Raw genomic sequence first — 27,143 nt, 5'->3', positions numbered from 1 at the left:
CTAATCGTTCTCACTTTATTTCTTGCGCCTAAGAAACACAAAATCCACTGGACTTTCCCTAATCGTTCTCACCCTATTTCTTGCGCGTAAGAAACACAAAATCCACTGGATTTTCCCTAATCGTTCTCACTTTATTTCTTGCGCGTGATAAACACATAATCCACTGGACTTTCGCTAATCGTTCTCACTTTATTTCTTGGGCGTAAGAAACACAAAACCCACTGGACTTTCGCTAATCGTTCTCACTTTATTTCTTGCGCCTAAGAAACACAAAATCCACTGGACTTTCCCTAATCGTTCTCACCCTATTTCTTGCGCGTAAGAAACACAAAATCCACTGGATTTTCCCTAATCGTTCTCACTTTATTTCTTGCGCGTGATAAACACATAATCCACTGGACTTTCGCTAATCGTTCTCACTTTATTTCTTGGGCGTAAGAAACACAAAACCCACTGGACTTTCGCTAATCGTTCTCACTTTATTTCTTGCGCGTAAGAAACACATAATCCACTGGACTTTCCCTAATCGTTCTCACTTTATTTCTTGCGCGTAAGAAACACAAAATCCACTGGACTTTCGCTAATCGTTCTCACTTTATTTCTTGCGCGTAAGAAACACATAATCCACTGGACTTTCCCTAATCGTTCTCACTTTATTTCTTGCGCGTAAGAAACACAAAATGCACTGGACTTTCGCTACTCGTTCTCACTTTATTTCTTGCGCGTAAGAAACACAAAATCCACTGAACTTTCGCTAATCGTTCTCACTTTATTTCTTGCCCGTAAGAAACACATAATCAATTGGACTTTCGCTAATCGTTCTCACTGTATTTCTTGCGCGTAAGAAACACATAATCCACTGGACTTTCGTTAATCGTTCTCACTGTATTTCTTGTGCGTAAGAAACACATAATCCACTGGACTTTCACAAATCGTTTTCACTTTATTTCTTGCGCGTAAGAAACACATAATCCACTGGACTTTCCCTAATCGTTCTCACTGTATTTCGTGCGCGTAAGAAACACAAAATCCACTGGACTTTCGCTAATCGTTCTCACTTTATTTCTTGCGCGTAAGAAACACATGATCCACTGGACTTTCCCTAATCGTTCTCACTTTATTTCTTGCGCGTAAGAAACACAAAATGCACTGGACTTTCGCTAATCGTTCTCACTTTATTTCTTGCGCGTAAGAAACACAAAATCCACTGGACTTTCGCTAATCGTTCTCACTTTATTTCTTGCCCGTAAGAAACACATAATCCACTTGACTTTCGCTAATCGTTCTCACTTTATTTCTTGCGCGTAAGAAACACAAAATGCACTGGACTTTCGCTAATCGTTCTCACTGTATTTCTTGCGCGTAAGAAACACATAATCCACTGGACTTTCGTTAATCGTTCTCACTGTATTTCTTGTGCGTAAGAAACACATAATCCACTGGACTTTCACAAATCGTTTTCACTTTATTTCTTGCGCGTAAGAAACACATAATCCACTGGACTTTCCCTAATCGTTCTCACTGTATTTCTTGCGCGTAAGAAACACAAAATCCACTGGACTTTCCTTAAACGTTCTCACTCTATTTCTTGCGCGTAAGAAACAAAAAATCCACTGGATTTTCGCTTATCGTTCTCACTTTATTTCTTGCGCTTAAGAAACACAAAATCCACTGGATTTTCGCTTATCGTTCTCACTTTATTTCGTGCGCGTAAGAAACACAAAATCCACTGGACTTTCCCTAATCGTTCTCACTTTATTTCTTGCGCGTAAGAAACAAATAATCTACTGGACTTTCCCTAATCGTTCTCACTTTATTTCTTGCGCCTAAGAAACACAAAATCCACTGGACTTTCCCTAATCGTTCTCACCCTATTTCTTGCGCGTAAGAAACACAAAATCCACTGGATTTTCCCTAATCCTTCTCACTTTATTTCTTGCGCGTGATAAACACATAATCCACTGGACTTTCGCTAATCGTTCTCACTTTATTTCTTGGGCGTAAGAAACACAAAACCCACTGGACTTTCGCTAATCGTTCTCACTTTATTTCTTGCGCGTAAGAAACACATAATCCACTGGACTTTCGCTAATCGTTCTCACTTTATTTCTTGGGCGTAAGAAACACAAAACCCACTGGACTTTCGCTAATCGTTCTCACTTTATTTCTTGCGCGTAAGAAACACATAATCCACTGGACTTTCCCTAATCGTTCTCACTTTATTTCTTGCGCGTAAGAAACACATAATCCACTGGACTTTCCCTAATCGTTCTCACTTTATTTCTTGCGCGTAAGAAACACGAAATCCACTGGACTTTCCCTAATCGTTCTCACTTTATTTCTTGCGCGTAAGAAACACAAAATCCACTGGACTTTGGCTGATCGTTCTCACTTTATTTCTTGCGCGTAAGAAACACATAATCCACTGGACTGCCCCTAATCGTTCTCACTTTATTTCTTGCGCGTAAGAAACACAAAATCCACTGGACTTTCCCTAATCGTTCTCACTCTATTTCTTGCGCGTAAGAAACACATAATCCACTGGACTTTCACTAATCGTTCTCACCCTATTTCTTGCGCGTAAGAAACACAAAATCCACTGGACTTTCCCTAATCGTTCTCACTTTATTTCTTGCGCGTGATAAACACATAATCCACTTGACTTTCGCTAATCGTTCTCACTTTATTTCTTGCGCGTAAGAAACACAAAACCCACTGGACTTTCGCTAATCGTTCTCACTTTATTTCTTGCGCGTAAGAAACACATAATCCACTGGACTTTCCCTAATCGTTCTCACTGTATTTCTTGCGCGTAAGAAACACAAAATCCACTGGACTTTCGCTAATCGTTCTCACTTTATTTCTTGCGCGTAAGAAACACAAAATGCACTGGACTTTCCCTAATCGTTCTCACTTTATTTCTTGCGCGTAAGAAACACGAAATCCACTGGACTTTCCCTAATCGTTCTCACTCTATTTCTTGCGCGTAAGAAACACATAATCCACTGGACTTTCACTAATCGTTCTCACCCTATTTCTTGCGCGTAAGAAACACAAAATCCACTGGACTTTGGCTAATCGTTCTCACTTTATTTCTTGCGCGTGATAAACACATAATCCACTTGACTTTCGCTAATCGTTCTCACTTTATTTCTTGCGCGTAAGAAACACAAAACCCACTGGACTTTCGCTAATCGTTCTCACTTTATTTCTTGCGCGTAAGAAACACATAATCCACTGGACTTTCCCTAATCGTTCTCACTGTATTTCTTGCGCGTAAGAAACACAAAATCCACTGGACTTTCGCTAATCATTCTCACTTTATTTCTTGCGCGTAAGAAACACAAAATGCACTGGACTTTCCCTAATCGTTCTCACTTTATTTCTTGCGCGTAAGAAACACGAAATCCACTGGACTTTCCCTAATCGTTCTCACTCTATTTCGTGCGCGTAAGAAACACATAATCCACTGGACTTTCACTAATCGTTCTCACCCTATTTCTTGCGCGTAAGAAACACAAAATCCACTGGACTTTCCCTAATCGTTCTCACTTTATTTCTTGCGCGTGATAAACACATAATCCACTTGACTTTCGCTAATCGTTCTCACTTTATTTCTTGCGCGTAAGAAACACAAAACCCACTGGACTTTCGCTAATCGTTCTCACTTTATTTCTTGCGCGTAAGAAACACATAATCCACTGGACTTTCCCTAATCGTTCTCACTGTATTTCTTGCGCGTAAGAAACACAAAATCCACTGGACTTTCGCTAATCGTTCTCACTTTATTTCTTGCGCGTAAGAAACACAAAATGCACTGGACTTTCGCTAATCGTTCTCACTTTATTTCTTGCGCGTAAGAAACACGAAATCCACTGGACTTTCCCTAATCGTTCTCACTTTATTTCTTGCGCGTAAGAAACACGAAATCCACTGGACTTTCCCTAATCGTTCTCACTTTATTTCTTGCGCGTAAGAAACACAAAATCCACTGGACTTTGGCTAATCGTTCTTACTTTATTTCTTGCGCGTAAGAAACAAATAATCCACTGGACTTCCCCTAATCGTTCTCACTTTATTTCTTGCGCGTAAGAAACACAAAATCCACTGGACTTTTCCTAATCATTCTCACTTTATTTCTTACGCGTAAGAAACACATTATGCACTAGAATTTCCCTAATCGTTGTCACTTTATTTCTTGCGCGTAAGAAACACATCATCCACTAGAGTTTCCCTAATCGTTCTCACTTTATTTCTTACCCGTAAGAAACACATCATCCACTGTACTTTCCGTAATCGGTCTTACTTTATTTCTCACCCGTAAGAAAGATATCATCCACTGGACTTTCCCTGATTGTTCTCACTTTATTTCTTACGCCTAAGAAACACGTAATCCACTGGACTTTCCCTAATCATTCTCACTTTATTATTCCTTGCGGGTAAGAAATACATAATCCAGTGGACTTTGCCTAATCGTTGTCACTTTATTTCTTACGCGAAAGAAACAAATCATCGCCTAGACTTTCCCTAATCGTTCTCACTTTATTTTTTCTTTCGCGTAAGAAGCACATAATCCACTAGACTTTCCCTAATCTTTCTCACTTTATTTCTTGCGCGTAAGAAACACATAATCCACTGGACTTTCGCTAATCGTTCTCACTTTATTTCTTGCGCGTAAGAAACAAATCATCCACTAGACTTGCCCTAATCGTTCTCACTTTATTTCTTACGCGTAAGAAACACATTATCCACTACACTTTCCCTAATCGTTTTCACTTTATTTCTTACGCGTTAAAATCACATCATCCACTGGACTTTCCCTAATCGTTCTCGCTTTATCATATGTTACGCGTAAAAAACACAAAATCCACTGGACTTTCCCTAATCGTTCTCAGTTTATTTCTTACGCGTAAGAAACACATCATCTACTGGAGTTTCCTTAATCGTTCTCACTTTATTTCCTATCCGTAAGAAACACATCATCCACTGGCCTCTGCCTAATCGTTCTCACTTTATTTCTTACGCCTAAGAAACACGTAATCCGCTGGACTTTCCCTAATCATTCTCACTTTATTATTCCTTGCGGGTAAGAAATACATAATCCAGTGGACTTTGCCTAATCGTTGTCACTTTATTTCTTACGCGAAAGAAACAAATCATCGCCTAGACTTTCCCTAATCGTTCTCACTTTATTTTTTCTTTCGCATAAGAAGCACATAATCCACTAGACTTTCCCTAATCTTTCTCACTTTATTTCTTGCGCGTAAGAAACACATAATCCACTGGACTTTCGCTAATCGTTCTCACTTTATTTCTTGCGCGTAAGAAACAAATCATCCACTAGACTTGCCCTAATCGTTCTCACTTTATTTCTTACGCGTAAGAAACACATTATCCACTACACTTTCCCTAATCGTTTTCACTTTATTTCTTACGCGTTAAAATCACATCATCCACTGGACTTTCCCTAATCGTTCTCGCTTTATCATATGTTACGCGTAAAAAACACAAAATCCACTGGACTTTCCCTAATCGTTCTCAGTTTATTTCTTACGCGTAAGAAACACATCATCTACTGGAGTTTCCTTAATCGTTCTCACTTTATTTCCTATCCGTAAGAAACACATCATCCACTGGCCTCTGCCTAATCGTTCTCACTTTATTTCTTACGCCTAAGAAACACGTAATCCACTGGACTTTCCCTAATCATTCTCACTTTATTATTCCTTGCGGGTAAGAAATACATAATCCAGTGGACTTTGCCTAATCGTTGTCACTTTATTTCTTACGCCTAAGAAACACGTAATCCACTGGACTTTCCCTAATCATTCTCACTTTATTATTCCTTGCGGGTAAGAAATACATAATCCAGTGGACTTTGCCTAATCGTTGTCACTTTATTTCTTACGCGAAAGAAACAAATCATCGCCTAGACTTTCCCTAATCGGTCTCACTTTATTATTTCTTACGCGTAAGAAGCACATAATCCACTAGACTTTCCCTAATCTTTCTCACTTTATTTCTTAAGCGTAAGAAACGCATCATCTACTGGACTTTCCCTAATTGTTCTCACTTTATTTCTTACGCGTAAGAAACACATCATCCACTAGACTTTCCCTGATCGTTCTCACTTTATTTCTTGCACGTAAGAAACACATAATCCACTGGACTTTCCCTAATCGTTTTCAGTTTATTTCTTACGCGTAAGAAACACATTCACCCTATTATTTCTAAAACCTTAGAAACGCATCGTTCTTATTCATCATATCTCTTCTCAAACTCTACTTTATTCGTTTGATGCTTCATATTTAGTTTATGTGGGACTATATACACCAACAAATAATATTCTAAACAATACGGACAGAACCAACGTGTAACTTCCATATATATTACTTTAATAATCGGTTCAGTTTATTCTAAAATGATTCTTTTTTGTAAACAAAGTAGAACCTTTTATTCGAAAATCTACTTGATACAAATGAGTATACTTCATACTTGTTCATACAATATTGGTACATAATTTTATCCATTCTATTAATATGAGTCAATCATGGGACACAAGTCAATCAAGCCAAAGTGTAAGCCAATCGAGCCAATCGAGTCAATCAAGTCAATCAAGCCAAAGTCAAACCCAGAGACTAAGTCAATCAAGCCAATCAAGTCAGAGTTCAATTTGGGATTCTCAACCTTCGGGTGAAGAATGGTTGCCATCAGACTACGAAGAAACTGATTCAGACTAAAAACATATGGAGAGAAAACAAGATATATTATTGGTGATGGAATTGAGTGAAACAAATAAGTTTAATTGTGGAAATGTTATCCACGAAGAAATGATCAAAATGGACTACATCAATTGTCCATTTTGCGATGAAGAATTACAACAGCCAACAATTAAAATAGTGTCATGTTGTGAAAAACAAGACATGATAAATAACAAGGGTACAAATGTATGCCGCAATTGTGGTACAGTAAGTGGTTATGATACAGCCAGTGAGTACGTTGATTTTCATGAAAACAAGTACAAGATTGTCAAGAAATCGATTTAACAAAGAAAATATCATTTAGACAATGTGTTAAACGATATCACTAGTAAAAAATGGATGGCAATTATCAGTACACAATAAAAATAGAATACATGATATTTTCCGAAAAATAGACAGGATAATGCCACAAATTAATGGTGATCGTAAACGAATGATTAACATTAATTTTATTCTAAAAAAATTTTCGAATTTTTGGATTTACCGACTGATAATATACCAATAACGAGGTCCAAAAAACTTTGCTGATGTTGAATATTATTGGAGTAAAATAATTAATCTTATTCACTTGTGAACAATTTATTAAACTTATCCTCAAACTTGTCGTATAATGGACACATGTCTATTATGATAGTATTTGTACAAAGCTTTCAACTCTGATATCTCAGCTTCGGTTAAATTGTTATCGATATGATTGAAATTGAAAGCAGTCTTTGATGCTTTCATATATATGGTTTAGATATTATTTAATCCAATTCAAAATATGTCCCCAACTTTTTTTCTGCTGCTACCATAGCGTGAAAAGCATCTCCACCAATTGCATAAAGGTTTGTTGTGAACCCCATTCGATATGTATTTTTGAAGATGTAGGTTGAGGAAAAGAACGTGTTGTTGTTATTGTACCAGGCATTCCTGCAATTTCGGCATTTATATTTTCACCGTTTTTAACAACCCATATCATGAATTGTTTATTTTTGAAATTATTTGTTATATCGATAAATAGTTGTTCGTTACGATATTGAATGTGATTGTAAGTCGGTAAGTTCTACCACCACTACCACTACTGTCTAAACGATTCAGTATTCTTACATAGAATATGTCTCTCTGAGTATTTACAAACGCGCCAAAATTCTCTGAAAAATTAGTATCATGTTTGATAACGAAAAACATGGAGAAATCTTTCTGGACGTCGATATTGACATTCATTTCGCCATAGAAACCACGGAAACGGTAAGTTAAATTGAAAACAGAAAATGGTATACTACTTGGTGAACCAGTCCGAGTAGTCACTTTCAAATCGTCCAACGCAGTCACACTAGGACCACTTCTTTTCAACTCTTCTGGATCTAACAAGTCTGCGTAAAATTCGAATAATCTTTTTAACACCTCGTCGTGCAATGCCACTCGGGCTATTTGTTTTTCAGCAACGTATACTTTTGTTGTCAGTTCAGTGATGTTGTAGTTGAAAGGATCGATTTTGGTTTGCATTTCTCTTCTGAAAAATTTTACAAGATTATCTTCAAACTCATTCAACTGTTTGATATTCACAGTATCATTATTTTCGACACCGTCTTGGACATTTTTTTATCTGATTTTTCATGTCAATATTTTCATTAAAGTTTGCCGTTTGAAATTCAACAGCAGTTTTGAATGTCAGTTTGCCATTTTCTAAATAATACAGCTCATCGAAGACATCTTAACTCAGAGCGCTCTGTTTTCCCTCGATCCCATAAATAACCAAATGACCACGCCCCTGTGATGGACTGTTTGTAATACCCTGACATTTCAAGTCAACGTTGAATATGAACTCGCAGCGTGTTACACTACTTGTCCTCTTAGATTTAAGCGCTGCTTTTGACACCGTGGACCACGCGATTTTGCTAAAACGCTTGACCACTGATTTTGGTATAGGCGGGAAGGCTTTAGAGTGGTTCTCGTCGTATTTGTCGGGACGCAGCCAGCGTGTTTTGTTTGAGGGGGCTACATCTGGTAGCTTCGATCTGCGTTTTGGTGTCCCACAAGGCAGCTGTCTCGGCCCGCTTCTGTTTGTGGTTTACGCCTCCAAGCTCTTTGAGATAGTACAAGTCCACCTGCCGAATGCGCACTGCTTCGCTGACGACACGCAACTTTACTTGTCTTTTAATCCTAACAGGCCTATGGATCAAGTGAAGGCATTGGAAGCTATGGAGCGATGCATTAGTGACTTACGTAAATGGATGTACCGGGACAAATTAAAGATCAACGATGATAAAACTGAATTTCTTGTTATCGGATCGAGACAACAGTTGCTGAAAATTAATCACAGTTCAGTCCGTGTTGGCATGATCGATATTAAGCCTGTTAAGGTAGTGCGTAATCTAGGCGCCTGGTTCGACTCGCATTTTTCTGTGAAGGTGTTTTATTAAAGCATCCTTCGGGGAGAATGAAAAAGTCATTTGGTGACAGATCCTTCACTGAGTGTGTCTGTGCCCACTCTGTGTAACGCTCTTCCTGTTAGCCTCCGCATGATCAAATGTATTTCCACGTTTAAGTCAAATCTTAAAACTTATCTTTTTAAATTAGCTTTTAATATTTCTTAAATATGTATATATAAATAAATGATGTAGTGTTTTTTTAATTATTTTTAAATTTTATTGTAGACTTTTAATACTTGTATAGTTTTAGGTTATTTATTGTTGTAATGCGCTTTTGATCAGCTGGTATGTTAAAAAGCGCACTATAAATGAATAAATTATTATTATTATTATTATTATTATTATTATTATTAACGTAATTGTATTCAGGTGGAGTTACATCGTACTTATGGAAGTGAATGATGAATCCACTATATTTCGAAAACAGCCTGATTGTTTGTTGACTGATACTCAGTTAGGAAGAAACAACTGACACTGTCACCTGATCCATAGCTGGTGGGAAGAATTCAATCACCAAAGTGAATTCACCCTCAGGAAGTAGATGCATGTTGAATCCCAGTCGAAATGCATACCAGTTTTGTGCGTCTTTTCCAATTCTGAAACTGTAAGCTTTTTTACTAATATCATGAGGTGAATCAGAAAAGTCTTCGATACCATCAACAATAATGTTACTCTCACGTGTTGATTGATTAACATCATCCATAAGATATTGGAAAACACTTTTTTTGTTTGTTGAGTCGCTGATATGTGAGTCATTTATTTTTTTTGTAAAACTATCAGTCAGCGTTATAATCATAGCCCCGTTGACTTGGTTTACGTACCTGATATTGGTGGCTGACAGCACGTTGTGGGAGTCAGTGGATAAGTTGATGATTTTGTTGTTACTCCTGTCTAAATCAGCAGCCATTTTATTTGAACCATCAAGTAAAAGCGTTTCATTTTCGTTTGCTTTGGTTGTTAACTGTTGATAATTGACTGCATCATTGTTGTCGCTGCCAGGTGTAATGTTTATTATTTTGTTGTTCCCCATATCTAAATCCACATATTCATGGAAGTTCCACCGTTAATATTCAATTTATGACCAGTCTGACAAAAAGATGATGACGATGATAAAAAAGATGGTGATGATGATCTTGATAAACATCCAATAATTTTAAAATTTCAGTACTCCACCTACAGAGTATTAATAAAATTGAAAACAGGCTACCAACTAGATCTCACCCAATCAAATTTTCACGAGCTCGTTGGCTTTCTTAAAGATGCTGAAAATTATGGGTCACGAATGCCTGATTTAAGTCAAGATACAGAAATGCTAAACATACACTGTGATTTGGTTAATATCAACCTTGTTAATGGAGGAGATACAGATATAATTTAATCTTTCTCAACCCGTATCCTCAAACCGTCATTTAGTTTCACTATGAAACCGCAAAGAGTCACATTTAATCCTGTGAATAAGAACACCATTTCGAGAATGAGAATATATATAACCGATGGCAAAAGACGACAGATAAATCTTAATGGCGCAGATACAGCTTTTAGCTTACTGTTGAAAAGAATTGTCGAATTTATTTATATGAAATCGTATGAATTCAAAAGATTTTACCATCCTCAAATGGGTAAATTTGTGTCAAAACACAAACGAAACGGTTTGATTGTTGACAATATATTCAAACCGATAAGAAGTATAGCATCATCTGTATTCCAAAATGTTGCCAAACCAATCGCGAAAAAAGCAATAAGATCTGGCCGGAGTAGAACACGCTGGTGAGCGTTTGGGTAAAAAAAGCAGCAGAGAAATCAGGTGATCTGATGATGAAACGACTAAGAGGTGTGAAACAAAAAACACCAACACTTCCAACGATAAAAGAAGAAAATAGAGATATAATATTGAATCGTTTAATATCAGGAGAAGGTGTAAGGAAAAGGAAAGGAAAGGGACTACTGCTCGGAAAAACAGTCCATTCAACTCAATTCCAATACTTGGTCAAATATTATAAAACACGAATTTTTATCTAAACTAATAGTATAATGGCTTTTAGATCAAGTCAAATGTTACAACGAAATGAGTTTGTAAGATACCAGTCAGATGATGCAATCAGAGCACCAGCTAATGGTGAACACCAAGATAAAAATGGATACAAATTTACAATCAATGACAGATCAGCGTTTTACGATTGGTATAATGCTTATTTTAAAAATTCTGTTTCAAGTACCAAAACTCGCTGATGGAACAGCTTATGGTGGAGGTGATAGAATTACGGTCATCAATGGCTCACACTCTTTCATCAATCATCTGATGATCAAATCTGCTGGTAAAATCGTATATGATACAGATAATCTCCACAAGGTCAGTTTTGTTAAGAATCTATTGGAGTATTCTGATGATTTCAGCAGATCAGTTGCAAAAAACGGTCTTTGGTATTTGGATACTAGCCATCAGATTGCTAATGCTAATCAGAATGCAGGATTTGAAGCAAGACGAAGGTTAACAGTGGGAAATGCTGATGTCAATGTTATTATTCCTGTCAATAGATATTCATTCTTCGAAGTGTTAGAAGATAAGATGCTTATACCAATGCAATTACAATTCAATATAACACTTCAGAATGATGATGAGCTAATTCAAAAAGCAGATGCTGCCGATGATGGAAGAGTCGCCATTAATCGTTTTCTATTATGGGTGTCCAAATTAATTCCAAAAGATAGTCTATATGACAATTTTGTCAGCTCATTTTTGAAAGAAACTAAATGGTCCTATCTGAGATCGTCTATCAAATGTCCGCTCCAGCACAAGCAAGTGGTTTTGATCAGATTTCAGCAAGTGTGGATTATGTTAAACATATATTTGTATATCTCCAAAGAAATAAAACAAATGTCGTGGCAGAAAATCCTTACTTATTTGATACTTATAAATCGAATGCCGCTGATGCTAATAGTTATCTGACGACATGTACATTAGAATATGGAAGTGGAATATTTTATCCAGAAACTGAGTATGATACAGAAACTAAGGTGAGAATTTTTAACGATTTGTCTTATGCTGCAAGAAGAAATGATTTTAATACTGGTACACAACTGAATCTTGCAAATTTTAATGGTCTTTATGGTATGATATATTTTGATTTAACAAACCAAACAGAAAAAGTTACAAGGGATCCCAAACAGTTAATTTTCAGATACAAAATAAATGCTGCTCCAGCAGCTGCATTCAATGTTGACGCAATTGTCTTTTACGACGAGATGCTGGTTGTGATTAACAAAATTGGTAATGAGTTAGTTATTGTGTAAATAAATAGAATAGCAAATATAGAAGTTAGTTAGTTATTCCTCAATACGAGGATGTTTTTCAAAATACATATTTTATATAATCTATATAATATATGACGCAATTATTTGAAATAAGGGTGAAATTATCACCAAATCAGAAAAAGAATCTTGCTAGTGCATTTCATAAGCGTGAAATCATTGTTCTCAGGCTTTCAAAAGATGCACTAACTGGAAATAACGTTTTGTACGTTGCACAAAATGTGCCGAAACGATTGCACAAGAATAAACAGCTGAATAAAGGATTGGACATCAAACTGGCTAAGACTAATATCAGAAACGAGGTTCGAGGTAGTCTGTTGACAAGCATATTACGTTTAGGTCGTACTTTTGCACCTACCATAGCAAAGAAAACCTTGCATTATCTGCATTGGCCGGATTAGCTTCAGAAGGTGCTTTCCAAATTGTGAAGAAAATAACGGGAAGAGGCCAAACAGGTGGTGTTTTTATGATACCAAATAATAGTATTAGTGATCTTGTGAATACTTGTCACCATCTATTAACCAGAAAACAAGCTAGAGATTTGGTAAGAGTATTAGCAAGAGGAGATCCGAATGTTCTTCTGAAACTCTCCAATAAACAAATAGGTTCCGGGCTAGGAATTTATAAGAAATCCAAAATTGCAAAAGAAAGCGATTGATTGGGGAATTAAGAAAGCAACTCCTGTTATTCAAAAAGTTGGATCTGAAGCAATTAATTAATTATCAACCAAAGTGAGACCAAATTACAAATATAAAACTGACAGAATGGATCTTGATGCTGACATGTACAAAGGAGGTGCAATTGATATCCAAAAAGCGATTGGCAAAATACCAAAACCAAAGGCTGGATGGACAGCAGGAAAGTACAAATAAATGGGACCATATAATCCATTGAATAAGCAATTAGAATACAACCCATGCACCGGTGAGTTCTCAAATGGTACGTACAACCGTGTAATAAGGTGGATGAGATAGCTGCTGATCACGATATTTGTTATGATATGGGAAAAAAAAACAAAGGTGATTGTGATTGGCAAATGGTTTCATCACTGGATGAAATACCATATGGTGAAATGCCAAAGAGGGGATCAACAGCACGATTCTTGATTGATCGATAAAAAACAGAAACTGGGTCTTGGGGTATCAAAAAACGGAAGAATCCGTCGAGTGAAGTGAACTGGCAAGAAAAATTAGCTGATGAATTACACAAACCAGTAAAACGTAACTTTACTCGACGGCGTGTAACAGTCAATCATATTGATGAAATATGGTGTTCTGATTTAGTTGAAATGCAGCAGTTCAGCAAGTGGAACAAGGGCTACAGATATCTTCTGATGGTTTTAGATGCGTTTAGTAAATACGGTTGGATTGTACCGTTGAAGGATAAAAAAGGTGAATCTGTAACTGAAGCATTCAAATCCATTATCAGAGAGGGAAGAAAACCTGAGTACTTATGGACTGATGAGGGTAAAGATTATTATAACAAGCATTTGAAGGACTTGTTGGATAAGAATAACATAACACTGTATTCCACGGTAAATGAAGAAAAATCATTGTGAAAGATGGAATAAAACAATAAAAACCAAAATGTGGAAGCAGTTTACTATTTGGGGTAATACAGTAATCAGTACTTGGATATTCTACCCAAAATATTAGAACAGTATAATAACACCAAACATGGTTCAATAAAAATGACACCTGTTGAAGCTAGTCAGGAAAAAATGAAGGAATTGTATACTTTAATCTGAATAGTAATACAGAACCATCATCAAAACCGAAGTTTAAAATCGGTGATAAGGTTAGAATAAGCAAAGGCAAGAGAAAAGTATTCGACAAAGGATATACCCCTAATTGGACTGAGGAAGTATTTACAATTGATAAGATCCAATATGCGAATCCAGTCACTTACAAATTAAAAGATCTCCACGGTGAAGAGATAACAGGCAGTTTTTATGACCCTGAGCTGTTAAAAGCCAAACAGGATATATTCAGAATTGAAAAAATCATAAGGAGAAATCATAAGAAGAAGCAAGCGTTAGTAAAGTGGAAGAGATACAGTGATGATTTCAACAGTTGGGTACCACTAAAGGATGTGCTGAAAATATAAACGTTAATCGAGTAATGTATATTAGCGACATTACTTGGTTGTGGTGAAAATAGTATAGCCTATATATACAGATAGATCGTCTATCAGATGTGTTATTTTTGCCATATCTGCTTTTGCTATTATGATAGCCAAAAATATTATTGTTTCTGGCTATATGTATATTTTATATAAAGCCATATATTCAAATGAATACTTGGAGCCGTCTAACTTTGAAAAGGCATATTTATAGCCATATTTTTTATCGCAAGTCATTTTCACTGAACCAGCACTAGCATGAAGCTTTTTTCCAGCACTGGATAAACTTTTGAAAATCATAATCGTCCCATCGGAGCGGTTTATTGATTTGACTTTTTTCTTATTCAAATGATTATACTTCACAAAAGAATAATCTCGATTTTTTGCTGCTTTCTTACTATTCTCACTTTGTGATAATAATTGTAAATTACACAGTCTATTATCAGTTTTCACATCATTAATATGATCAATGACTTTATCACTCGGAATTGAACCGTTGAGACATTCCCATATAAATCTGTGAGCTAGCATTGAGTTTTGTTTGAATCCCAGCCCGCTGACAGAACAACGATTATATCCACAATGATTTAAGCTGCACCCAACTATTTTCATTGTTCTGGTATTAATAACCTTGCCAAGATTCGACGCGGCATATTTATTATACAAAGGATGAACCTTATATATTTCAATTTCATTTTTCATACTCATACTACCAATATATCAATAACGTTTCTCTTTTATATCAAATTCAAAAGCTCTGTTTTGCCACTTGGTGAATAAGTTTTTGATTTGCAGAGGCCTGAGATAGCCTAATTTATGCTGTTTCTGGCTAAAGGAGTTTTTTGATTTCCAGAGGGGTGTCAAGAGTACTTTTTGGTCATGACCCGACTTCGCGAAGAGTTTCTAGTAGAAGGATTTTTTTTGATTTCTAGAGGGTTGGGAGACATGAAATTTGCCAATGAGAGGGCTTAGGACAAAACATACCCTAAGAGGCCTGAAAATGCATTTTTCGAGTTGAGGCCCGGCGAGGGTATTTTTTGGGTTTCTAGGGGAGTGGGTATGCCGTTTTTTGCATAATGTCCTAGTACCGCCATTTACTATACTACTTTCGGTTTTCAAAAAAATCGTCAGAAGAAAAACGTTTTGAAAACTTACTTATGAGCAGTCTGGCCGAAATATTAACTCACTTAGTGACTATAACTAGAAAGTTGCCGAGACCGGGCTAGGCACAGCGTAATTTTGACCAACTTTGGGTCGATTTCCAGGAATTTCCCAGCCCTAAGGTCTCTAAGCTAATTGGAGAAGACTTTGGTTTTCAGTGAAATGGCCAGAAGAAAAATTTTTCAACGCTTACTTATGAGCAGTCTGGCTGAGATATTAAGTCACTTAGTGACTATGACTAGAAAGTCGCCGAGACCGGACTACGCTGCAGCGAGATTTTGACCGACTTTGGGTGGATTTCCAGGAACTTGGGCGATATTTTCCAGTCGTAGGGACTCTAAACTAATTCGAGAAGACTTTGGTTTTCAGTGAAATGGCCAAAAGAAAAATTTTTGAACGCTTACTTATGAGCAGTCTGGCCGAAATATTAACTCACTTAGTGACTATCACTAGAAAGTCGCCGAGACTGGGCTAGGCGCAGCGCGGTTTCAGTTGACGAAATGTTAACTCACTTAGTGACTATGACTAGTAAGTCGCAAATACCTGGCTACGCGCCGCGCGATTTTGACCAACTTTGGGTGGATTTCCAGGAACTTGGGCGATATTTCCCAGCCCTAGGGACTCTAAACTAATTGGAGAAGACTTTGGTTTTCAGTGAAATGTCTAGAAGAAAAATTTTTGAACGCTTACTTATAAGCAGTCTGGCCGAAATATTAACTCACTTAGTGACTATGACCAGAAAGTCGCCGAGACCGGGCTACGCGCAGCGTGATTAAAGGGACCCTTGGGGAAATTAGCCGATCACCTCAATACTCTTTGTTTGGTTACTTCTCTTTTTATTTCCACTATTGATGACTTCATTAGAATACTGACAACGTTCCCCTACTGCCACTCTTGCCTGATTACAGCAATTACTACAACTCTGATGCGTAGGTTTGGCCCGCGCTCGTTTATCTGGATCACACCCGTGCTGTCAATCAGCTGTCTAATACGTCAAATTCGGAAATCAACGCTGATGTCAGTACATGCGCTGTGTTCTACTACCAAGAATTCGCAGAATTTACTTAGTGAAAAATCTTTTCATTTCTGAATTTCCACTATCAAGCATAGGGTGTATGATCCAAATAAATCAGCACGTTCAATATAACAATTATCAAGAATAAGTTTACAAATTAAAATCAAGGAAAAGTGCCAGGATCTCTAATAAAAGTTGTTGCTGAAAATTTTGTACGACTAAAGTGTTACAAGAAATAGGTATGCAAACTCCCAGCTTCGTGGGAGGGAGTTCCAGTTGAAGCCATCCATCTCATTAAGTGAACGTGCTCTTTTGGTACAAACATATCTTAACGAGGTGCCGCTGCTATTGTAAGGAATCTTTTCTTTATTTGGGTCGAAGTGTGAACGACAATCCTCAACAAAAGTCCTTGGCACACCTGGATCAGACAGCACGAAAATGCGTTGACAAGGTATTTTGGGGACAATACCTAATCACATCATTAGAAGGGGGAACCCCCTTCCCCCCCCGACAATGTTGTAAGCGGGCAATGACCACTTCATCACGATTAACAAAATTGATTTGGGCGGAACGGGGCGAACTGATAAATTGCTCTGACAGATATTGCAAAAGTGGGAAGGTGTGCCAAGACTTTTGTCGGAGATTGTAGGAATAAAGTAATTAAACATCGCTATAAAACTCCCTGAACAGCTCAGTAAAAAGGGCAAGGTTTGACTGAAAAGTTGGACAGGAGACTAAAAATAAGTTAAAGAGTCTAACGCGACTAATTCCAAAAAGAGCGCTTCCAAAATCTAGATTTCAATTTTTATTTTGTTTTCTCGATCGACACCCGCGAGTAAACAAACGAGTTGCTGAACAACCCGAAAACATGTAGTATAGCAACGGTGCCCGCAGAACATGAATGTACCAAGGTATTTTACCAGGTCTAACAAGAATCAGTTAACAAATTATTTAAGTAAATACTACATTAAAAATAGTTAGATTACAGGGCACCATTTCCAGCGTAACAACAGTCAGGTAATTTACACATACGAAGAACTAGTTCCTAGGAAACGCAGCATCCGCGTATACAACAACAACGATAAGAAAGGCAACATTTGATCAGCTTGTCAAGGAGCAAGTCCGTAATGTCAATGTATCCCAAACACCTAAAGTATTCCAATATTATATTTCGAATGACCCAACACCTATTTCTTAAAACATTACCGTTGCCTTTTTACCCATTATTACAACGAATAAATATGGTTAAGAATTGATATCTTGTTTGCATTTTATTGTTTTACATATTCTCCACCCTTAGATTGAGCTAGTCCCTAGCTCACAGTGAGTTAATAGAATGCAAGCAAGATAACATGACAATACCATAACAAAAAAAATGGAGGCATATATATATATACATATATATATCTTCACGAACTCAACACTACAGCTGAACAATGTATAACCTACAAGTAAAAATTATGTGGACATACGGCATTAAAAGAAAATCGCATAAGCGAAGGGTTGATAGGAATAACAGTGTTCAAAAATGCTCACGTAAAATCTTAATTGTAATATAAAGTGTAAACAGAAGATTAAACCTAGTTGAGTTTCTTACTGCTGAGTTAACAGACAAAAATTTAGTAGTATTCGTGTCAAACCCCGCTTAGTAACTTCATGAAATACTTAACAAAATTGTTTGTTGTTTGTTTGTTTCAGTGTTTTTTTTTGGTTTAGTTTATGTTTCTTTGTTTTCGTGAATAATTGGTAGTTATAAATAACCAAAGCGTGTCAATGGCTCATTCTAATAATACAAGACGGAATTTCTGATTTATCGGGTGGTTTACGTTGTTTTGGCATGAAGAATTTGTAAGGAGGTGTATTGGCCTGACAAACAGTAACAATTGCTTCCTTTAGAGGGCTGTGCCTTGCAAAATCCAAAACTTTCCTTATTTCTTCCGTCATAGGAGTATTGGTCAGATATTCTGTTAAACTAGGAAAGGTTACTGCTTCTTCGTAAGTTGGCAATTTAGAAAAATCTTTAGCTGAGTCAACTGTTGTGCTTGTTTCATTATGTTTGGAGCTGGAAATTTGCTGTGTTTCACACGCGTTGTCGTGAACTAAGTCTTCTTGGCAGCTTGCTTGGCTGGGCAAGACAAAGAGACGAGAGTCAGTGGTAATTTCCTGTGAATACGAAAGAGTTTCGGTTTTCTTTGTGTGCACATTGGGTATGGCTTCCGAATCTAAATTCCTAGTCCTGAAAATACCTGAAGTGGTGTGACTGCGTAAGTCAGATTTTGGTAAAACCTGTTGTACAACTTGATCAGGGGTTTACAAGGGTTGTTTACTCACAATGCTTTGTTCATTTTCCTTTGGAGCGTCTTCCATTTCTGTGTGAAATATTTTCTCGTGAATCTCTTCTCTTAAAATTGGGTAACTTCTTTTCTGTTTTAATATTGGTTTTAATTTAACTGACGATATATTATGATTTCTTGTATCTATTTTTAACTTCTTCAATGCGTTTCCGTTTTCCTATGGTTTCGTCACTGTTTGTGGTGATAACATCTTTGAGATGTAATTCTTTCCTTTCTAGGTCATCTACGTAGGTACTATGATGTTTATCAATAATCACGGTAACGCCAGCGTTAATGTTTCCATCGGGACAAATTGACATGTTGTTAACACCTTGTGCGGCGTCATCGCTGAGTGAGAAAACTGTCTGATTTTGCGGTATTCTCTTGGTAATATTAATATGGACATAGCCAGTCTCCATTTTATTTTCAATTTCTGATAAATGATATTTGCGCACTTTCACTTGTGTATTTCTGTTAACCTTTCTTTTATTGCGTCTCGTATGTTGAGAACTCTGGTTCAATTTGGTAACTGTATTTAATTTTCTCAACATGTATTATCAAAAGTTACATTGTGATTACTATTTTTCGTCGCCGAAGAAAGCGGACATAAAGATTCCCTAGACTGTGTTTCAGACACGATATTTTTAGTAGGATAGGGGTGTCCCGGGCTTACCACGATATCCGAAATAGGCGAGTCAGAAAAACTGTCATCAAGGCGATTGTGACTATTTACAATTGGCAATTCCGTGCGAATATCATCAATACTATTTACACCTGTTTTACAAGTAGAAACATTATGTCGAGCAACCGAATGTCTTGGAGAGAATCTGCTATCTATAGTGGTAAAACAATTTCTGGGCTTATAACTAACTTGATTGTTGTTTCTAGTTGCTCTTCGAAAACCTTGTCTATAATATTTAAATAATTTTGTTCTGCCAAAACGGACTCTTGGGGTACCAACAAGAGTCCTTAGGCGTTTCCCTGGTTGGAATTTGGTGGTTCCTCTATGGCTAACATAGAACGTCGATTGTAGAAGGGGTGAATACGGAATTCATTACTATATTCATCATTCCAGCCTCTGTAAGATCGGTCATATGAGCGATTGGCGGAATGGCGCGGATTCTGATACCGCCTTAAAACACTCTTTAAATATGTTAACCGTCGCTGTAACTGGTCTAGTTCACTGTTTGGTCCCTGCCAATTACTAGGTTGAAAAGGGCGCGATGTCCCAGGAGGCTGATCATCATAAGCAGCCATAGCATAAGTTGCGTTTATGTGCTGCTGCTGACGCTGTTGTTGTTTTTGGAGTGTTTTAATGTGATTGGACAATTCGTCCAGTTTCTTTTCAGCAGCTAAAGGACCTGGAGCTGGCACAGCGGTGGCTATCATCGCATTGTTCAAGTACTTGAAGGTTGCTCCAGGAATTTAGTAAACGTGATTTGCATTTTCGTTAACACAGATTGAGTATCTGAAGCAGCCTGGCGGCGATTGACGATGTCCTTCATACGCTTGAGACTCGGCCTCCTGAAACGTCTTTGGCCTACCTATAGTGACACATAGGCTTGAAGGTCGCCCTGTAATCCCTCAATAAAATATCTCACTGTTTCTACGTCAGACAATTTTAATCGTTTGCATAGGCTAGTAATATCAGTAATGTAATCGTCGATGGGCTCGTTTGGAGCGCACTTAATTGTTGACTTAAAATCCAATCCTGTGGGCCAGAGCCAAAACGTGCGCGAAACGCATCAGAAAGAGCAGATAAAGTGCTGGTAGTTTCCTCAGCTAATGTGACAAAGCAGGCGTGCGCAATGCCCCGCAAATAGAGTGAAAAAGCATTAGGTTGCAACTCCTCCGACCAATTATTTCATTTGGCTATGCCACGAAAATTCTCCAACCATACTGACGCGTCCGCTATAGGATTTCCATCAAAAATTTCTGGCTTCAAGCCGTGATCATGACTAGTTGCTTTTTGGTCAATCTTATTTTGTAGAGAATCTAATTGTGTGCGTGTCGTATGCGCTTCTTTTTCTAGATCGCCTTTTATTGTCGTCAGAAAAGAGGTAAAGAAGGCTTTAAATTCTTCTTTTTGGCAGCATTCATGATACCGGATACAGGACAAACACAAATATTACTTTCTCTGTGCGTTTCAATCAGCTGTGCCTGATGTATTTGAGAACGCGTAACGATCTTTTTAGAGGCTTTAGGCCTAGGTGGCATAAATTGCAACAACTACTATTCCTATCAATCCCAATTAAATGTCGGTGCAAACTTTTAACTAAAAGATAACAGAATTGGATCACCACAACGAACAGTAGCACAAGTACGTAAGTACTAACAAATATATTATTTAAAACTAACATAGGGTGCTAGAAAAGGTTACGAAAAAGGAATAATGAGTACGCAACATCAGTAGGCCTTACGCTCCATCTGGCGGGTTGATTTCCTGGCTTGTCCTGGCTTGACCTGGTTTGTGCTGGCTTGACTTGGCTTGACTCAGCTTGTCCTGTTTCTCTTAGTTCTGCAAGTAACTCCGTAAAAGAAAGACACGCACGCGTCGGCTTCTACTTCTTGGAACTTAACCCTCAATGTTCAGTTCTGTTTATTTTTTGTCTCAGTTCCCTTTAGACATATGATGATGATGTTAATTACAACATCCACGGTCGAGCAGTTGGTAACCGGAGTGGTCCGGTTAAAACATTACGGCCATAGCCACGTCTAGTCATCCACTGATCGGATTTTCGACACAAAATCCGGGCCGTCGGGCACCAAAACTGGAACTCCACCAGCTTGTTAAAGCGACCTTGGGGAAATTAGCCGATCACTTAAACACTCTTTGTTTGGTTAGCTCGCTTTTTATTTCCACCATTGATGACTTCATTACAATACTGACAACGTTCCCCTACTGCCACTCTTGACTGATTACAGCGATTACTACAACTCTGATGCGTAGGTTTGGCCCGCGCTCTTTTATCTGGATCACACCCGTGCTGTCAATCAGCTGTCTAATTCGTCTAATTCGAAAATTAACGCTGATTTCAGTACATGCGCAGTGTTCTACTAGCATGGATTCGCAGAATTCACTTAGTGAAAAATCTTTTCATTTCTGAATTTCCACTATCAAGCATAGGGTGTATGATCCAAATAAATCAGCACGTTCAATATAACAATTATCAAGAATAAGTTTACAAATTAAAATCAAGGAAAAGTGCCAGGATCTCTAATAAAAGTTGTTGTTGAAAATTCTGAAAAATTGGACAGGAGACTAAAAATAAGTTAAGGATTCTAACGCGACTAATTCCAAAAAGAGCGCTTCCAAAATCTAGATTTCAATTTTTATTTTGTTTTCTCGATCGACACCCGCGAGTAAACAAACGAGTTGCTGAACAACGCAGCTGACCCGAAAACATGTAGTGTAGCAACGGTGCTCGCAGAAGTAGTAGTAGTAGTAGTAGTAGTAGTAGTAGTAGTAGTAGTAAGACTCTTTTTTACTAGGGTAGCATTTGACAGTAATAAAACTGATAACCTAATGGCCCTCAACATAAATGTACCAAAGTATTTTAACAGGTCTAACAAGAATCAGTTAACAAATTATTTAAGTAGATACTATATTCAAAATAGTAAGATTACATGGCACTATTTCCAGTGTAACAACAGTCAAGTAATTTACACATACGAAGAACTAGTTCCTAGGAAACGCAGCACCTGCGTATACAACAACAACGATAAGAAAGGCAACATTTGATCAGCTAGTCAAGGAGCAAGTCCATAATGTCAATGTATCCCAAACACCTAAAATATTCCAATATTATATTTCGAATGACCCAACACCTATTTCTTAAAACATTACCATTATCTTTTTACCCATTATTACAACGAATAAATATGGTTGGGAATTTATATCTTGCTTGCATTTTTATTGTTTTACAATTTTGACCAACTTTGGGTGGAATTCCAGGAACTTGGGCGATATTTCCCAGCCCTAGGGATTCTAAACTAATTTGAGAAGACTTTGGTTTTCAGTGAAATGGCCAGAAGGAAAATTTTTGAACGCTTACTTATGGGCAGTCTGGCCGAGATATTAGCTCACTTACTGACTATGACTGGAAAGTCGCCGAGAGCGGGCTACGCGCAGCGCTATTTTGACCAACTTTGGGTCAATTTAGAGGAACTTGGGTGATATTTCCCAGCACTAGGGACTTTAAACTAGTTTTAGTAAGACCTTGGTTTCTAGAGAAATGGGCAGATAAGAATTTTTGACCACTTACTTAGTAGCAGTCTAGCAAAAATATTAACTCACCTAGCAACTATGACTAGAAAGTCGCCGAGATTGGGCTACCGGCAGCGCGATCTTGACCAACTTTGGGTGGATTTCCAACAACTTGGGCGATATTTCCCAGCGCTAGGGACTCTAAACTAATTCGAGAAGACTTTGGATTCTAGTGAAATGACCAGAAAAATATTTTTGAAGTTTTACTTATGGACAGTCTGGCCAAAATATTAACTTACTTAATGACTATGACTAGAAAGTCGCCGAGACCGGGCTACGCGCAGCGCGATTTATACCAAGTTTGGGTCGATATCCAGGAACTTGGGCGATATTTTCCAGTCCTAGGGACTCGAAACTAATTCCAGAAGACCTTGGTTTTCAGTGAAATGGCGAGAAAAGGTGTTTTGAACGCTTACTTATGAGCAGTCTGGCCGAAATATTAACACACTTAGTGACGATGACCAGAAAGTCGCTGAAACCGAGCTACGCGCAGCGCGATTTATACCAACTTTGGGTCGATTACCAGGGACTTGGGCGATATTTCCCAGCCCTAAGGAGTCTAAACTAATATGAGAAGACATTGGTTTTCAGGAAAATTGCCAGACGAAAAATTTTTGGACGCTTATTTATCAGCAGTCTGGCCAAAATAATAACTCACTTAGTGACTATGACTAGACCGGGCTACGCGCAGCGTGATTTTGACCAGAAGAAAAATCGACCAGAGGAAATCGACTAAAAGTTGGTCAAAATCGCGTTGCGCGTAGCCCGGTCGCGGCGACCTTCTGGTCATAGTCACTAAGGGAGTTATTATTTCGGCCAGACTGCTCATAAGTAAGCGTTCAAAACTTTTTCTTCTGGCCATTTTATTGAAAACCAAAGTCTTCTCGAATTTGTTTAGAGTCTTTAGGGCTGGGAAATATCGCCCAAGTGTTTGGAAATCGACCCAAAGTTGGTTGATTGGTTGATTGTTGAGTTGTTGAGTTTTTTTTCCATAAATAACCAGAAGAAATGTTTGAAATTCATTACAAAACTGATTGGGGGCGAGGTCTATAATCACGGTGAAAAATGGTTAAGGGCTCTTTTTATGACTGGATATGTTGTATGCAAGCTCACTAACAAGGCTCAACATCTGAGACGTTGTCAGATGTGATACTGTCAAGCAAACCCAACTCTTTAAACAATGTGTGGCCATAAATTTACTTTGACTTTTATCCAGAATGCCTGGGATTTAATGGGCCGGACGTCCATAAATTTCTACAAGTAATTAGGCAACAAGAATTGCAAGCTTCGTTAATAAGGGATTTATTACGCAACTGAAAATGTTCAGAAAAATGCCACGATCACAAACTCGAGAAACATTGCAAACTTCAAACGCGCAATTCTGATTGAAAGCCGACTAGTCGCATACTCGCGCCTGATGTTAAACAAAACAGAAGGGAAAAAGAGTTGGAAAGAAAACAAAACGAGTGTTTCGTGTGATCAAAGCAAGCTCTTTCAGAAACGCCATAACACTAACGAAAATCTTTAACAGTGATTGTGGGGGATCATTCTGGACAGTGCCCGGTCCAATACTTAGGGAATACTGTGCCAGCAATGAAGCAATTTGATTGGTTAATCTGAGTTCTTAACCCTCTGAACTAACTTAGTGATGAAATATAAACTAGTTATGTAACGTTTTCTCTTGGTATACATTGGAATATCCCACTTGTATTCACTTGGTATATACAAAGAAAATACAAGTGACACAAGAGAAAGCGCTGCATAAGCGTTGCGTGTGAAAGGATATGGGGCGCCGTTTGTAAATTTATTATTTAGACCGAATTTATGCCATTTTCCCCTTATTTATAAATAATTGGAAACGCCACAAAATTTGTTTATAAATAAGACACAAGAACTTGTCCGTTGATATGTAAATAATTATTTTAGGTACCTTCTGATTTATAAATAATCTTTTACCATAGAGTTATTATATATAAATAATAAACTAAACAACTTCAATTATTTATATATCAGGTCATCTCTAAAATAGTTATTTACATATCATAAAGTTTGTAAATGCCATTATTTATAAATAAATTACTTCACCGGGAGTGTAAATTCATTATTTAGAAATAATGAATTTCACCTCGCCGAGTGTAAATTTACTATTTATAAATATGAACTTCATTGAGTGTGTAAATTCATTATTTAGAAATAATGAAGTTTCATCTCGCCGACTGTAAATTTATTATTTAGAAATAATGAATTAAACGTGTGTGTAAACTCGTTATTTAGAAACTCATTATTTAGAAATAATGAAGTTTCATCTCGCTGAGTGTAAATTTATTACTTAGAAATAATGAACTTCACTGAGTATGTGAATTCGTTATTTAGAAAGAATGAAAGTATGAATGGCTGACCCAGCGTCTCTTGCCCGATCGATTTCAGAGGCTGTTTCTCGCGTTATAAGACAGTTATTCAGGTAGGTATGTAGCCTGAAACTCAGCAGTGGAGGATCTAGGGGAGGTTCCCCCCCCCCCTTATTTTGGTTAATTGTGTTTAAGCGAGAATCACGCTTCAAATATCTATTACGTAGTTCTTATCCACTCAACAATTCGGCAGCTCACACTGCAACAGGAACAACGACAACGACAACGACAACGACAACGACAACAACTACTCAAAGGCCGAGGTAACAGGTAAATTTTAAGCCAAGAAATTGCTGCATGAAGAAAATGCAGAACTTTTAACATCGGGAAATCGAATAATGTATTTACATGCTTAGATAATTCTTTGTAGCCTGCGAACAGGCTCACGTTGGAGCACAAACACGCTCGGCGTAGCTGAGACCGAGAAATCGACGGGCGAAGCCGCGAGAGGAGAAAGTCACTTCTTGGCGCCTCTTTCCCGCCGATCGCTATTCCTCTTCGTCACTCGCGCGTTTGATTCAAACGTGAGCCCGCTCGCAGGTTAAATTCTTTGTGACCTTTGTGACCTTTGGACGGATAGCTGTGTGACACACTTTGTTTGGCTTGATGAAGTCACGGCTGGGCATGTCTATTCCAGGCAAGTCCAAAGATCGTACACGTGGAAAGCTAAATTCATTTACGTTTAAACCATTATTGAATTTCAATAGAAATCAGACCTTTCACTTAACACGCCAAGCGATTTCTATTTTCTTCATGCAGCAGTTTCTTTTCTTAAAATTTACCTGTTACCTCGGCCTTTGAGGTTGTTAGTTGTTCCTGTTGCAGTGTGAGCCGCCGAATTGCTGAGTGAATAAGAACTCCATAATAGATAGCTGAGGCGGGGAATGGGGGGCGGGGGGGAGAGCGGGCTCCCCGAGCCCCTCCCCCAGATCCGCCAGTGCTGAATTTCAGGCTACATACCGCCGCCGTTACCTACTTGAGCAAGGGTAGCATTGACTGTCTCACTTATAGCGCGAGAAACAGCCTCCGAAATCGATCGGGCAAGAGACGCTGGGTCTGCCATTCATACTTTCATTATTTCTAAATAATGAATTTACAAACTCAGTGAAGTTCATTATTTCTAAATAATTAATTTCTAAATAATGAATTTACACACACGGTTAAATTCATTATTTCTAAATAATAAATTTACAGCCGGCGAAATGAAACTTCATTATTTCTAAATAATGAATTTACACACTCAATGAAGTTCGTTATTTATAAATAATAAATTAACACACTCAATGAAGTTCGTTATTTATAAATAATGGATTTACACACTCAGTGAAGTTCATTATTTCTAAATAATAAATTT

At 37.7% G+C, this 27,143-nt stretch overlaps 1 pseudogene; it reads left to right on the top strand.

Annotated features, from left to right (window-relative positions):
• Positions 1 to 11,206: 11,206 nt before the first annotated feature.
• On the top strand, positions 11,207 to 12,466 carry LOC149095544 (uncharacterized; annotated as a pseudogene).
• The last annotated feature ends 14,677 nt before the right edge of the window (positions 12,467 to 27,143 follow it).

The sequence above is a fragment of the Orbicella faveolata genome, unplaced genomic scaffold, assembly GCF_042242905.1.
Source record: "Orbicella faveolata isolate gen_17 unplaced genomic scaffold, um_ofav_v1 contig_50, whole genome shotgun sequence".
In the NCBI taxonomy this organism is placed as follows: domain Eukaryota; kingdom Metazoa; phylum Cnidaria; class Anthozoa; order Scleractinia; family Merulinidae; genus Orbicella; species Orbicella faveolata.
This window is presented reverse-complemented; position numbering and strand designations above follow the sequence as displayed.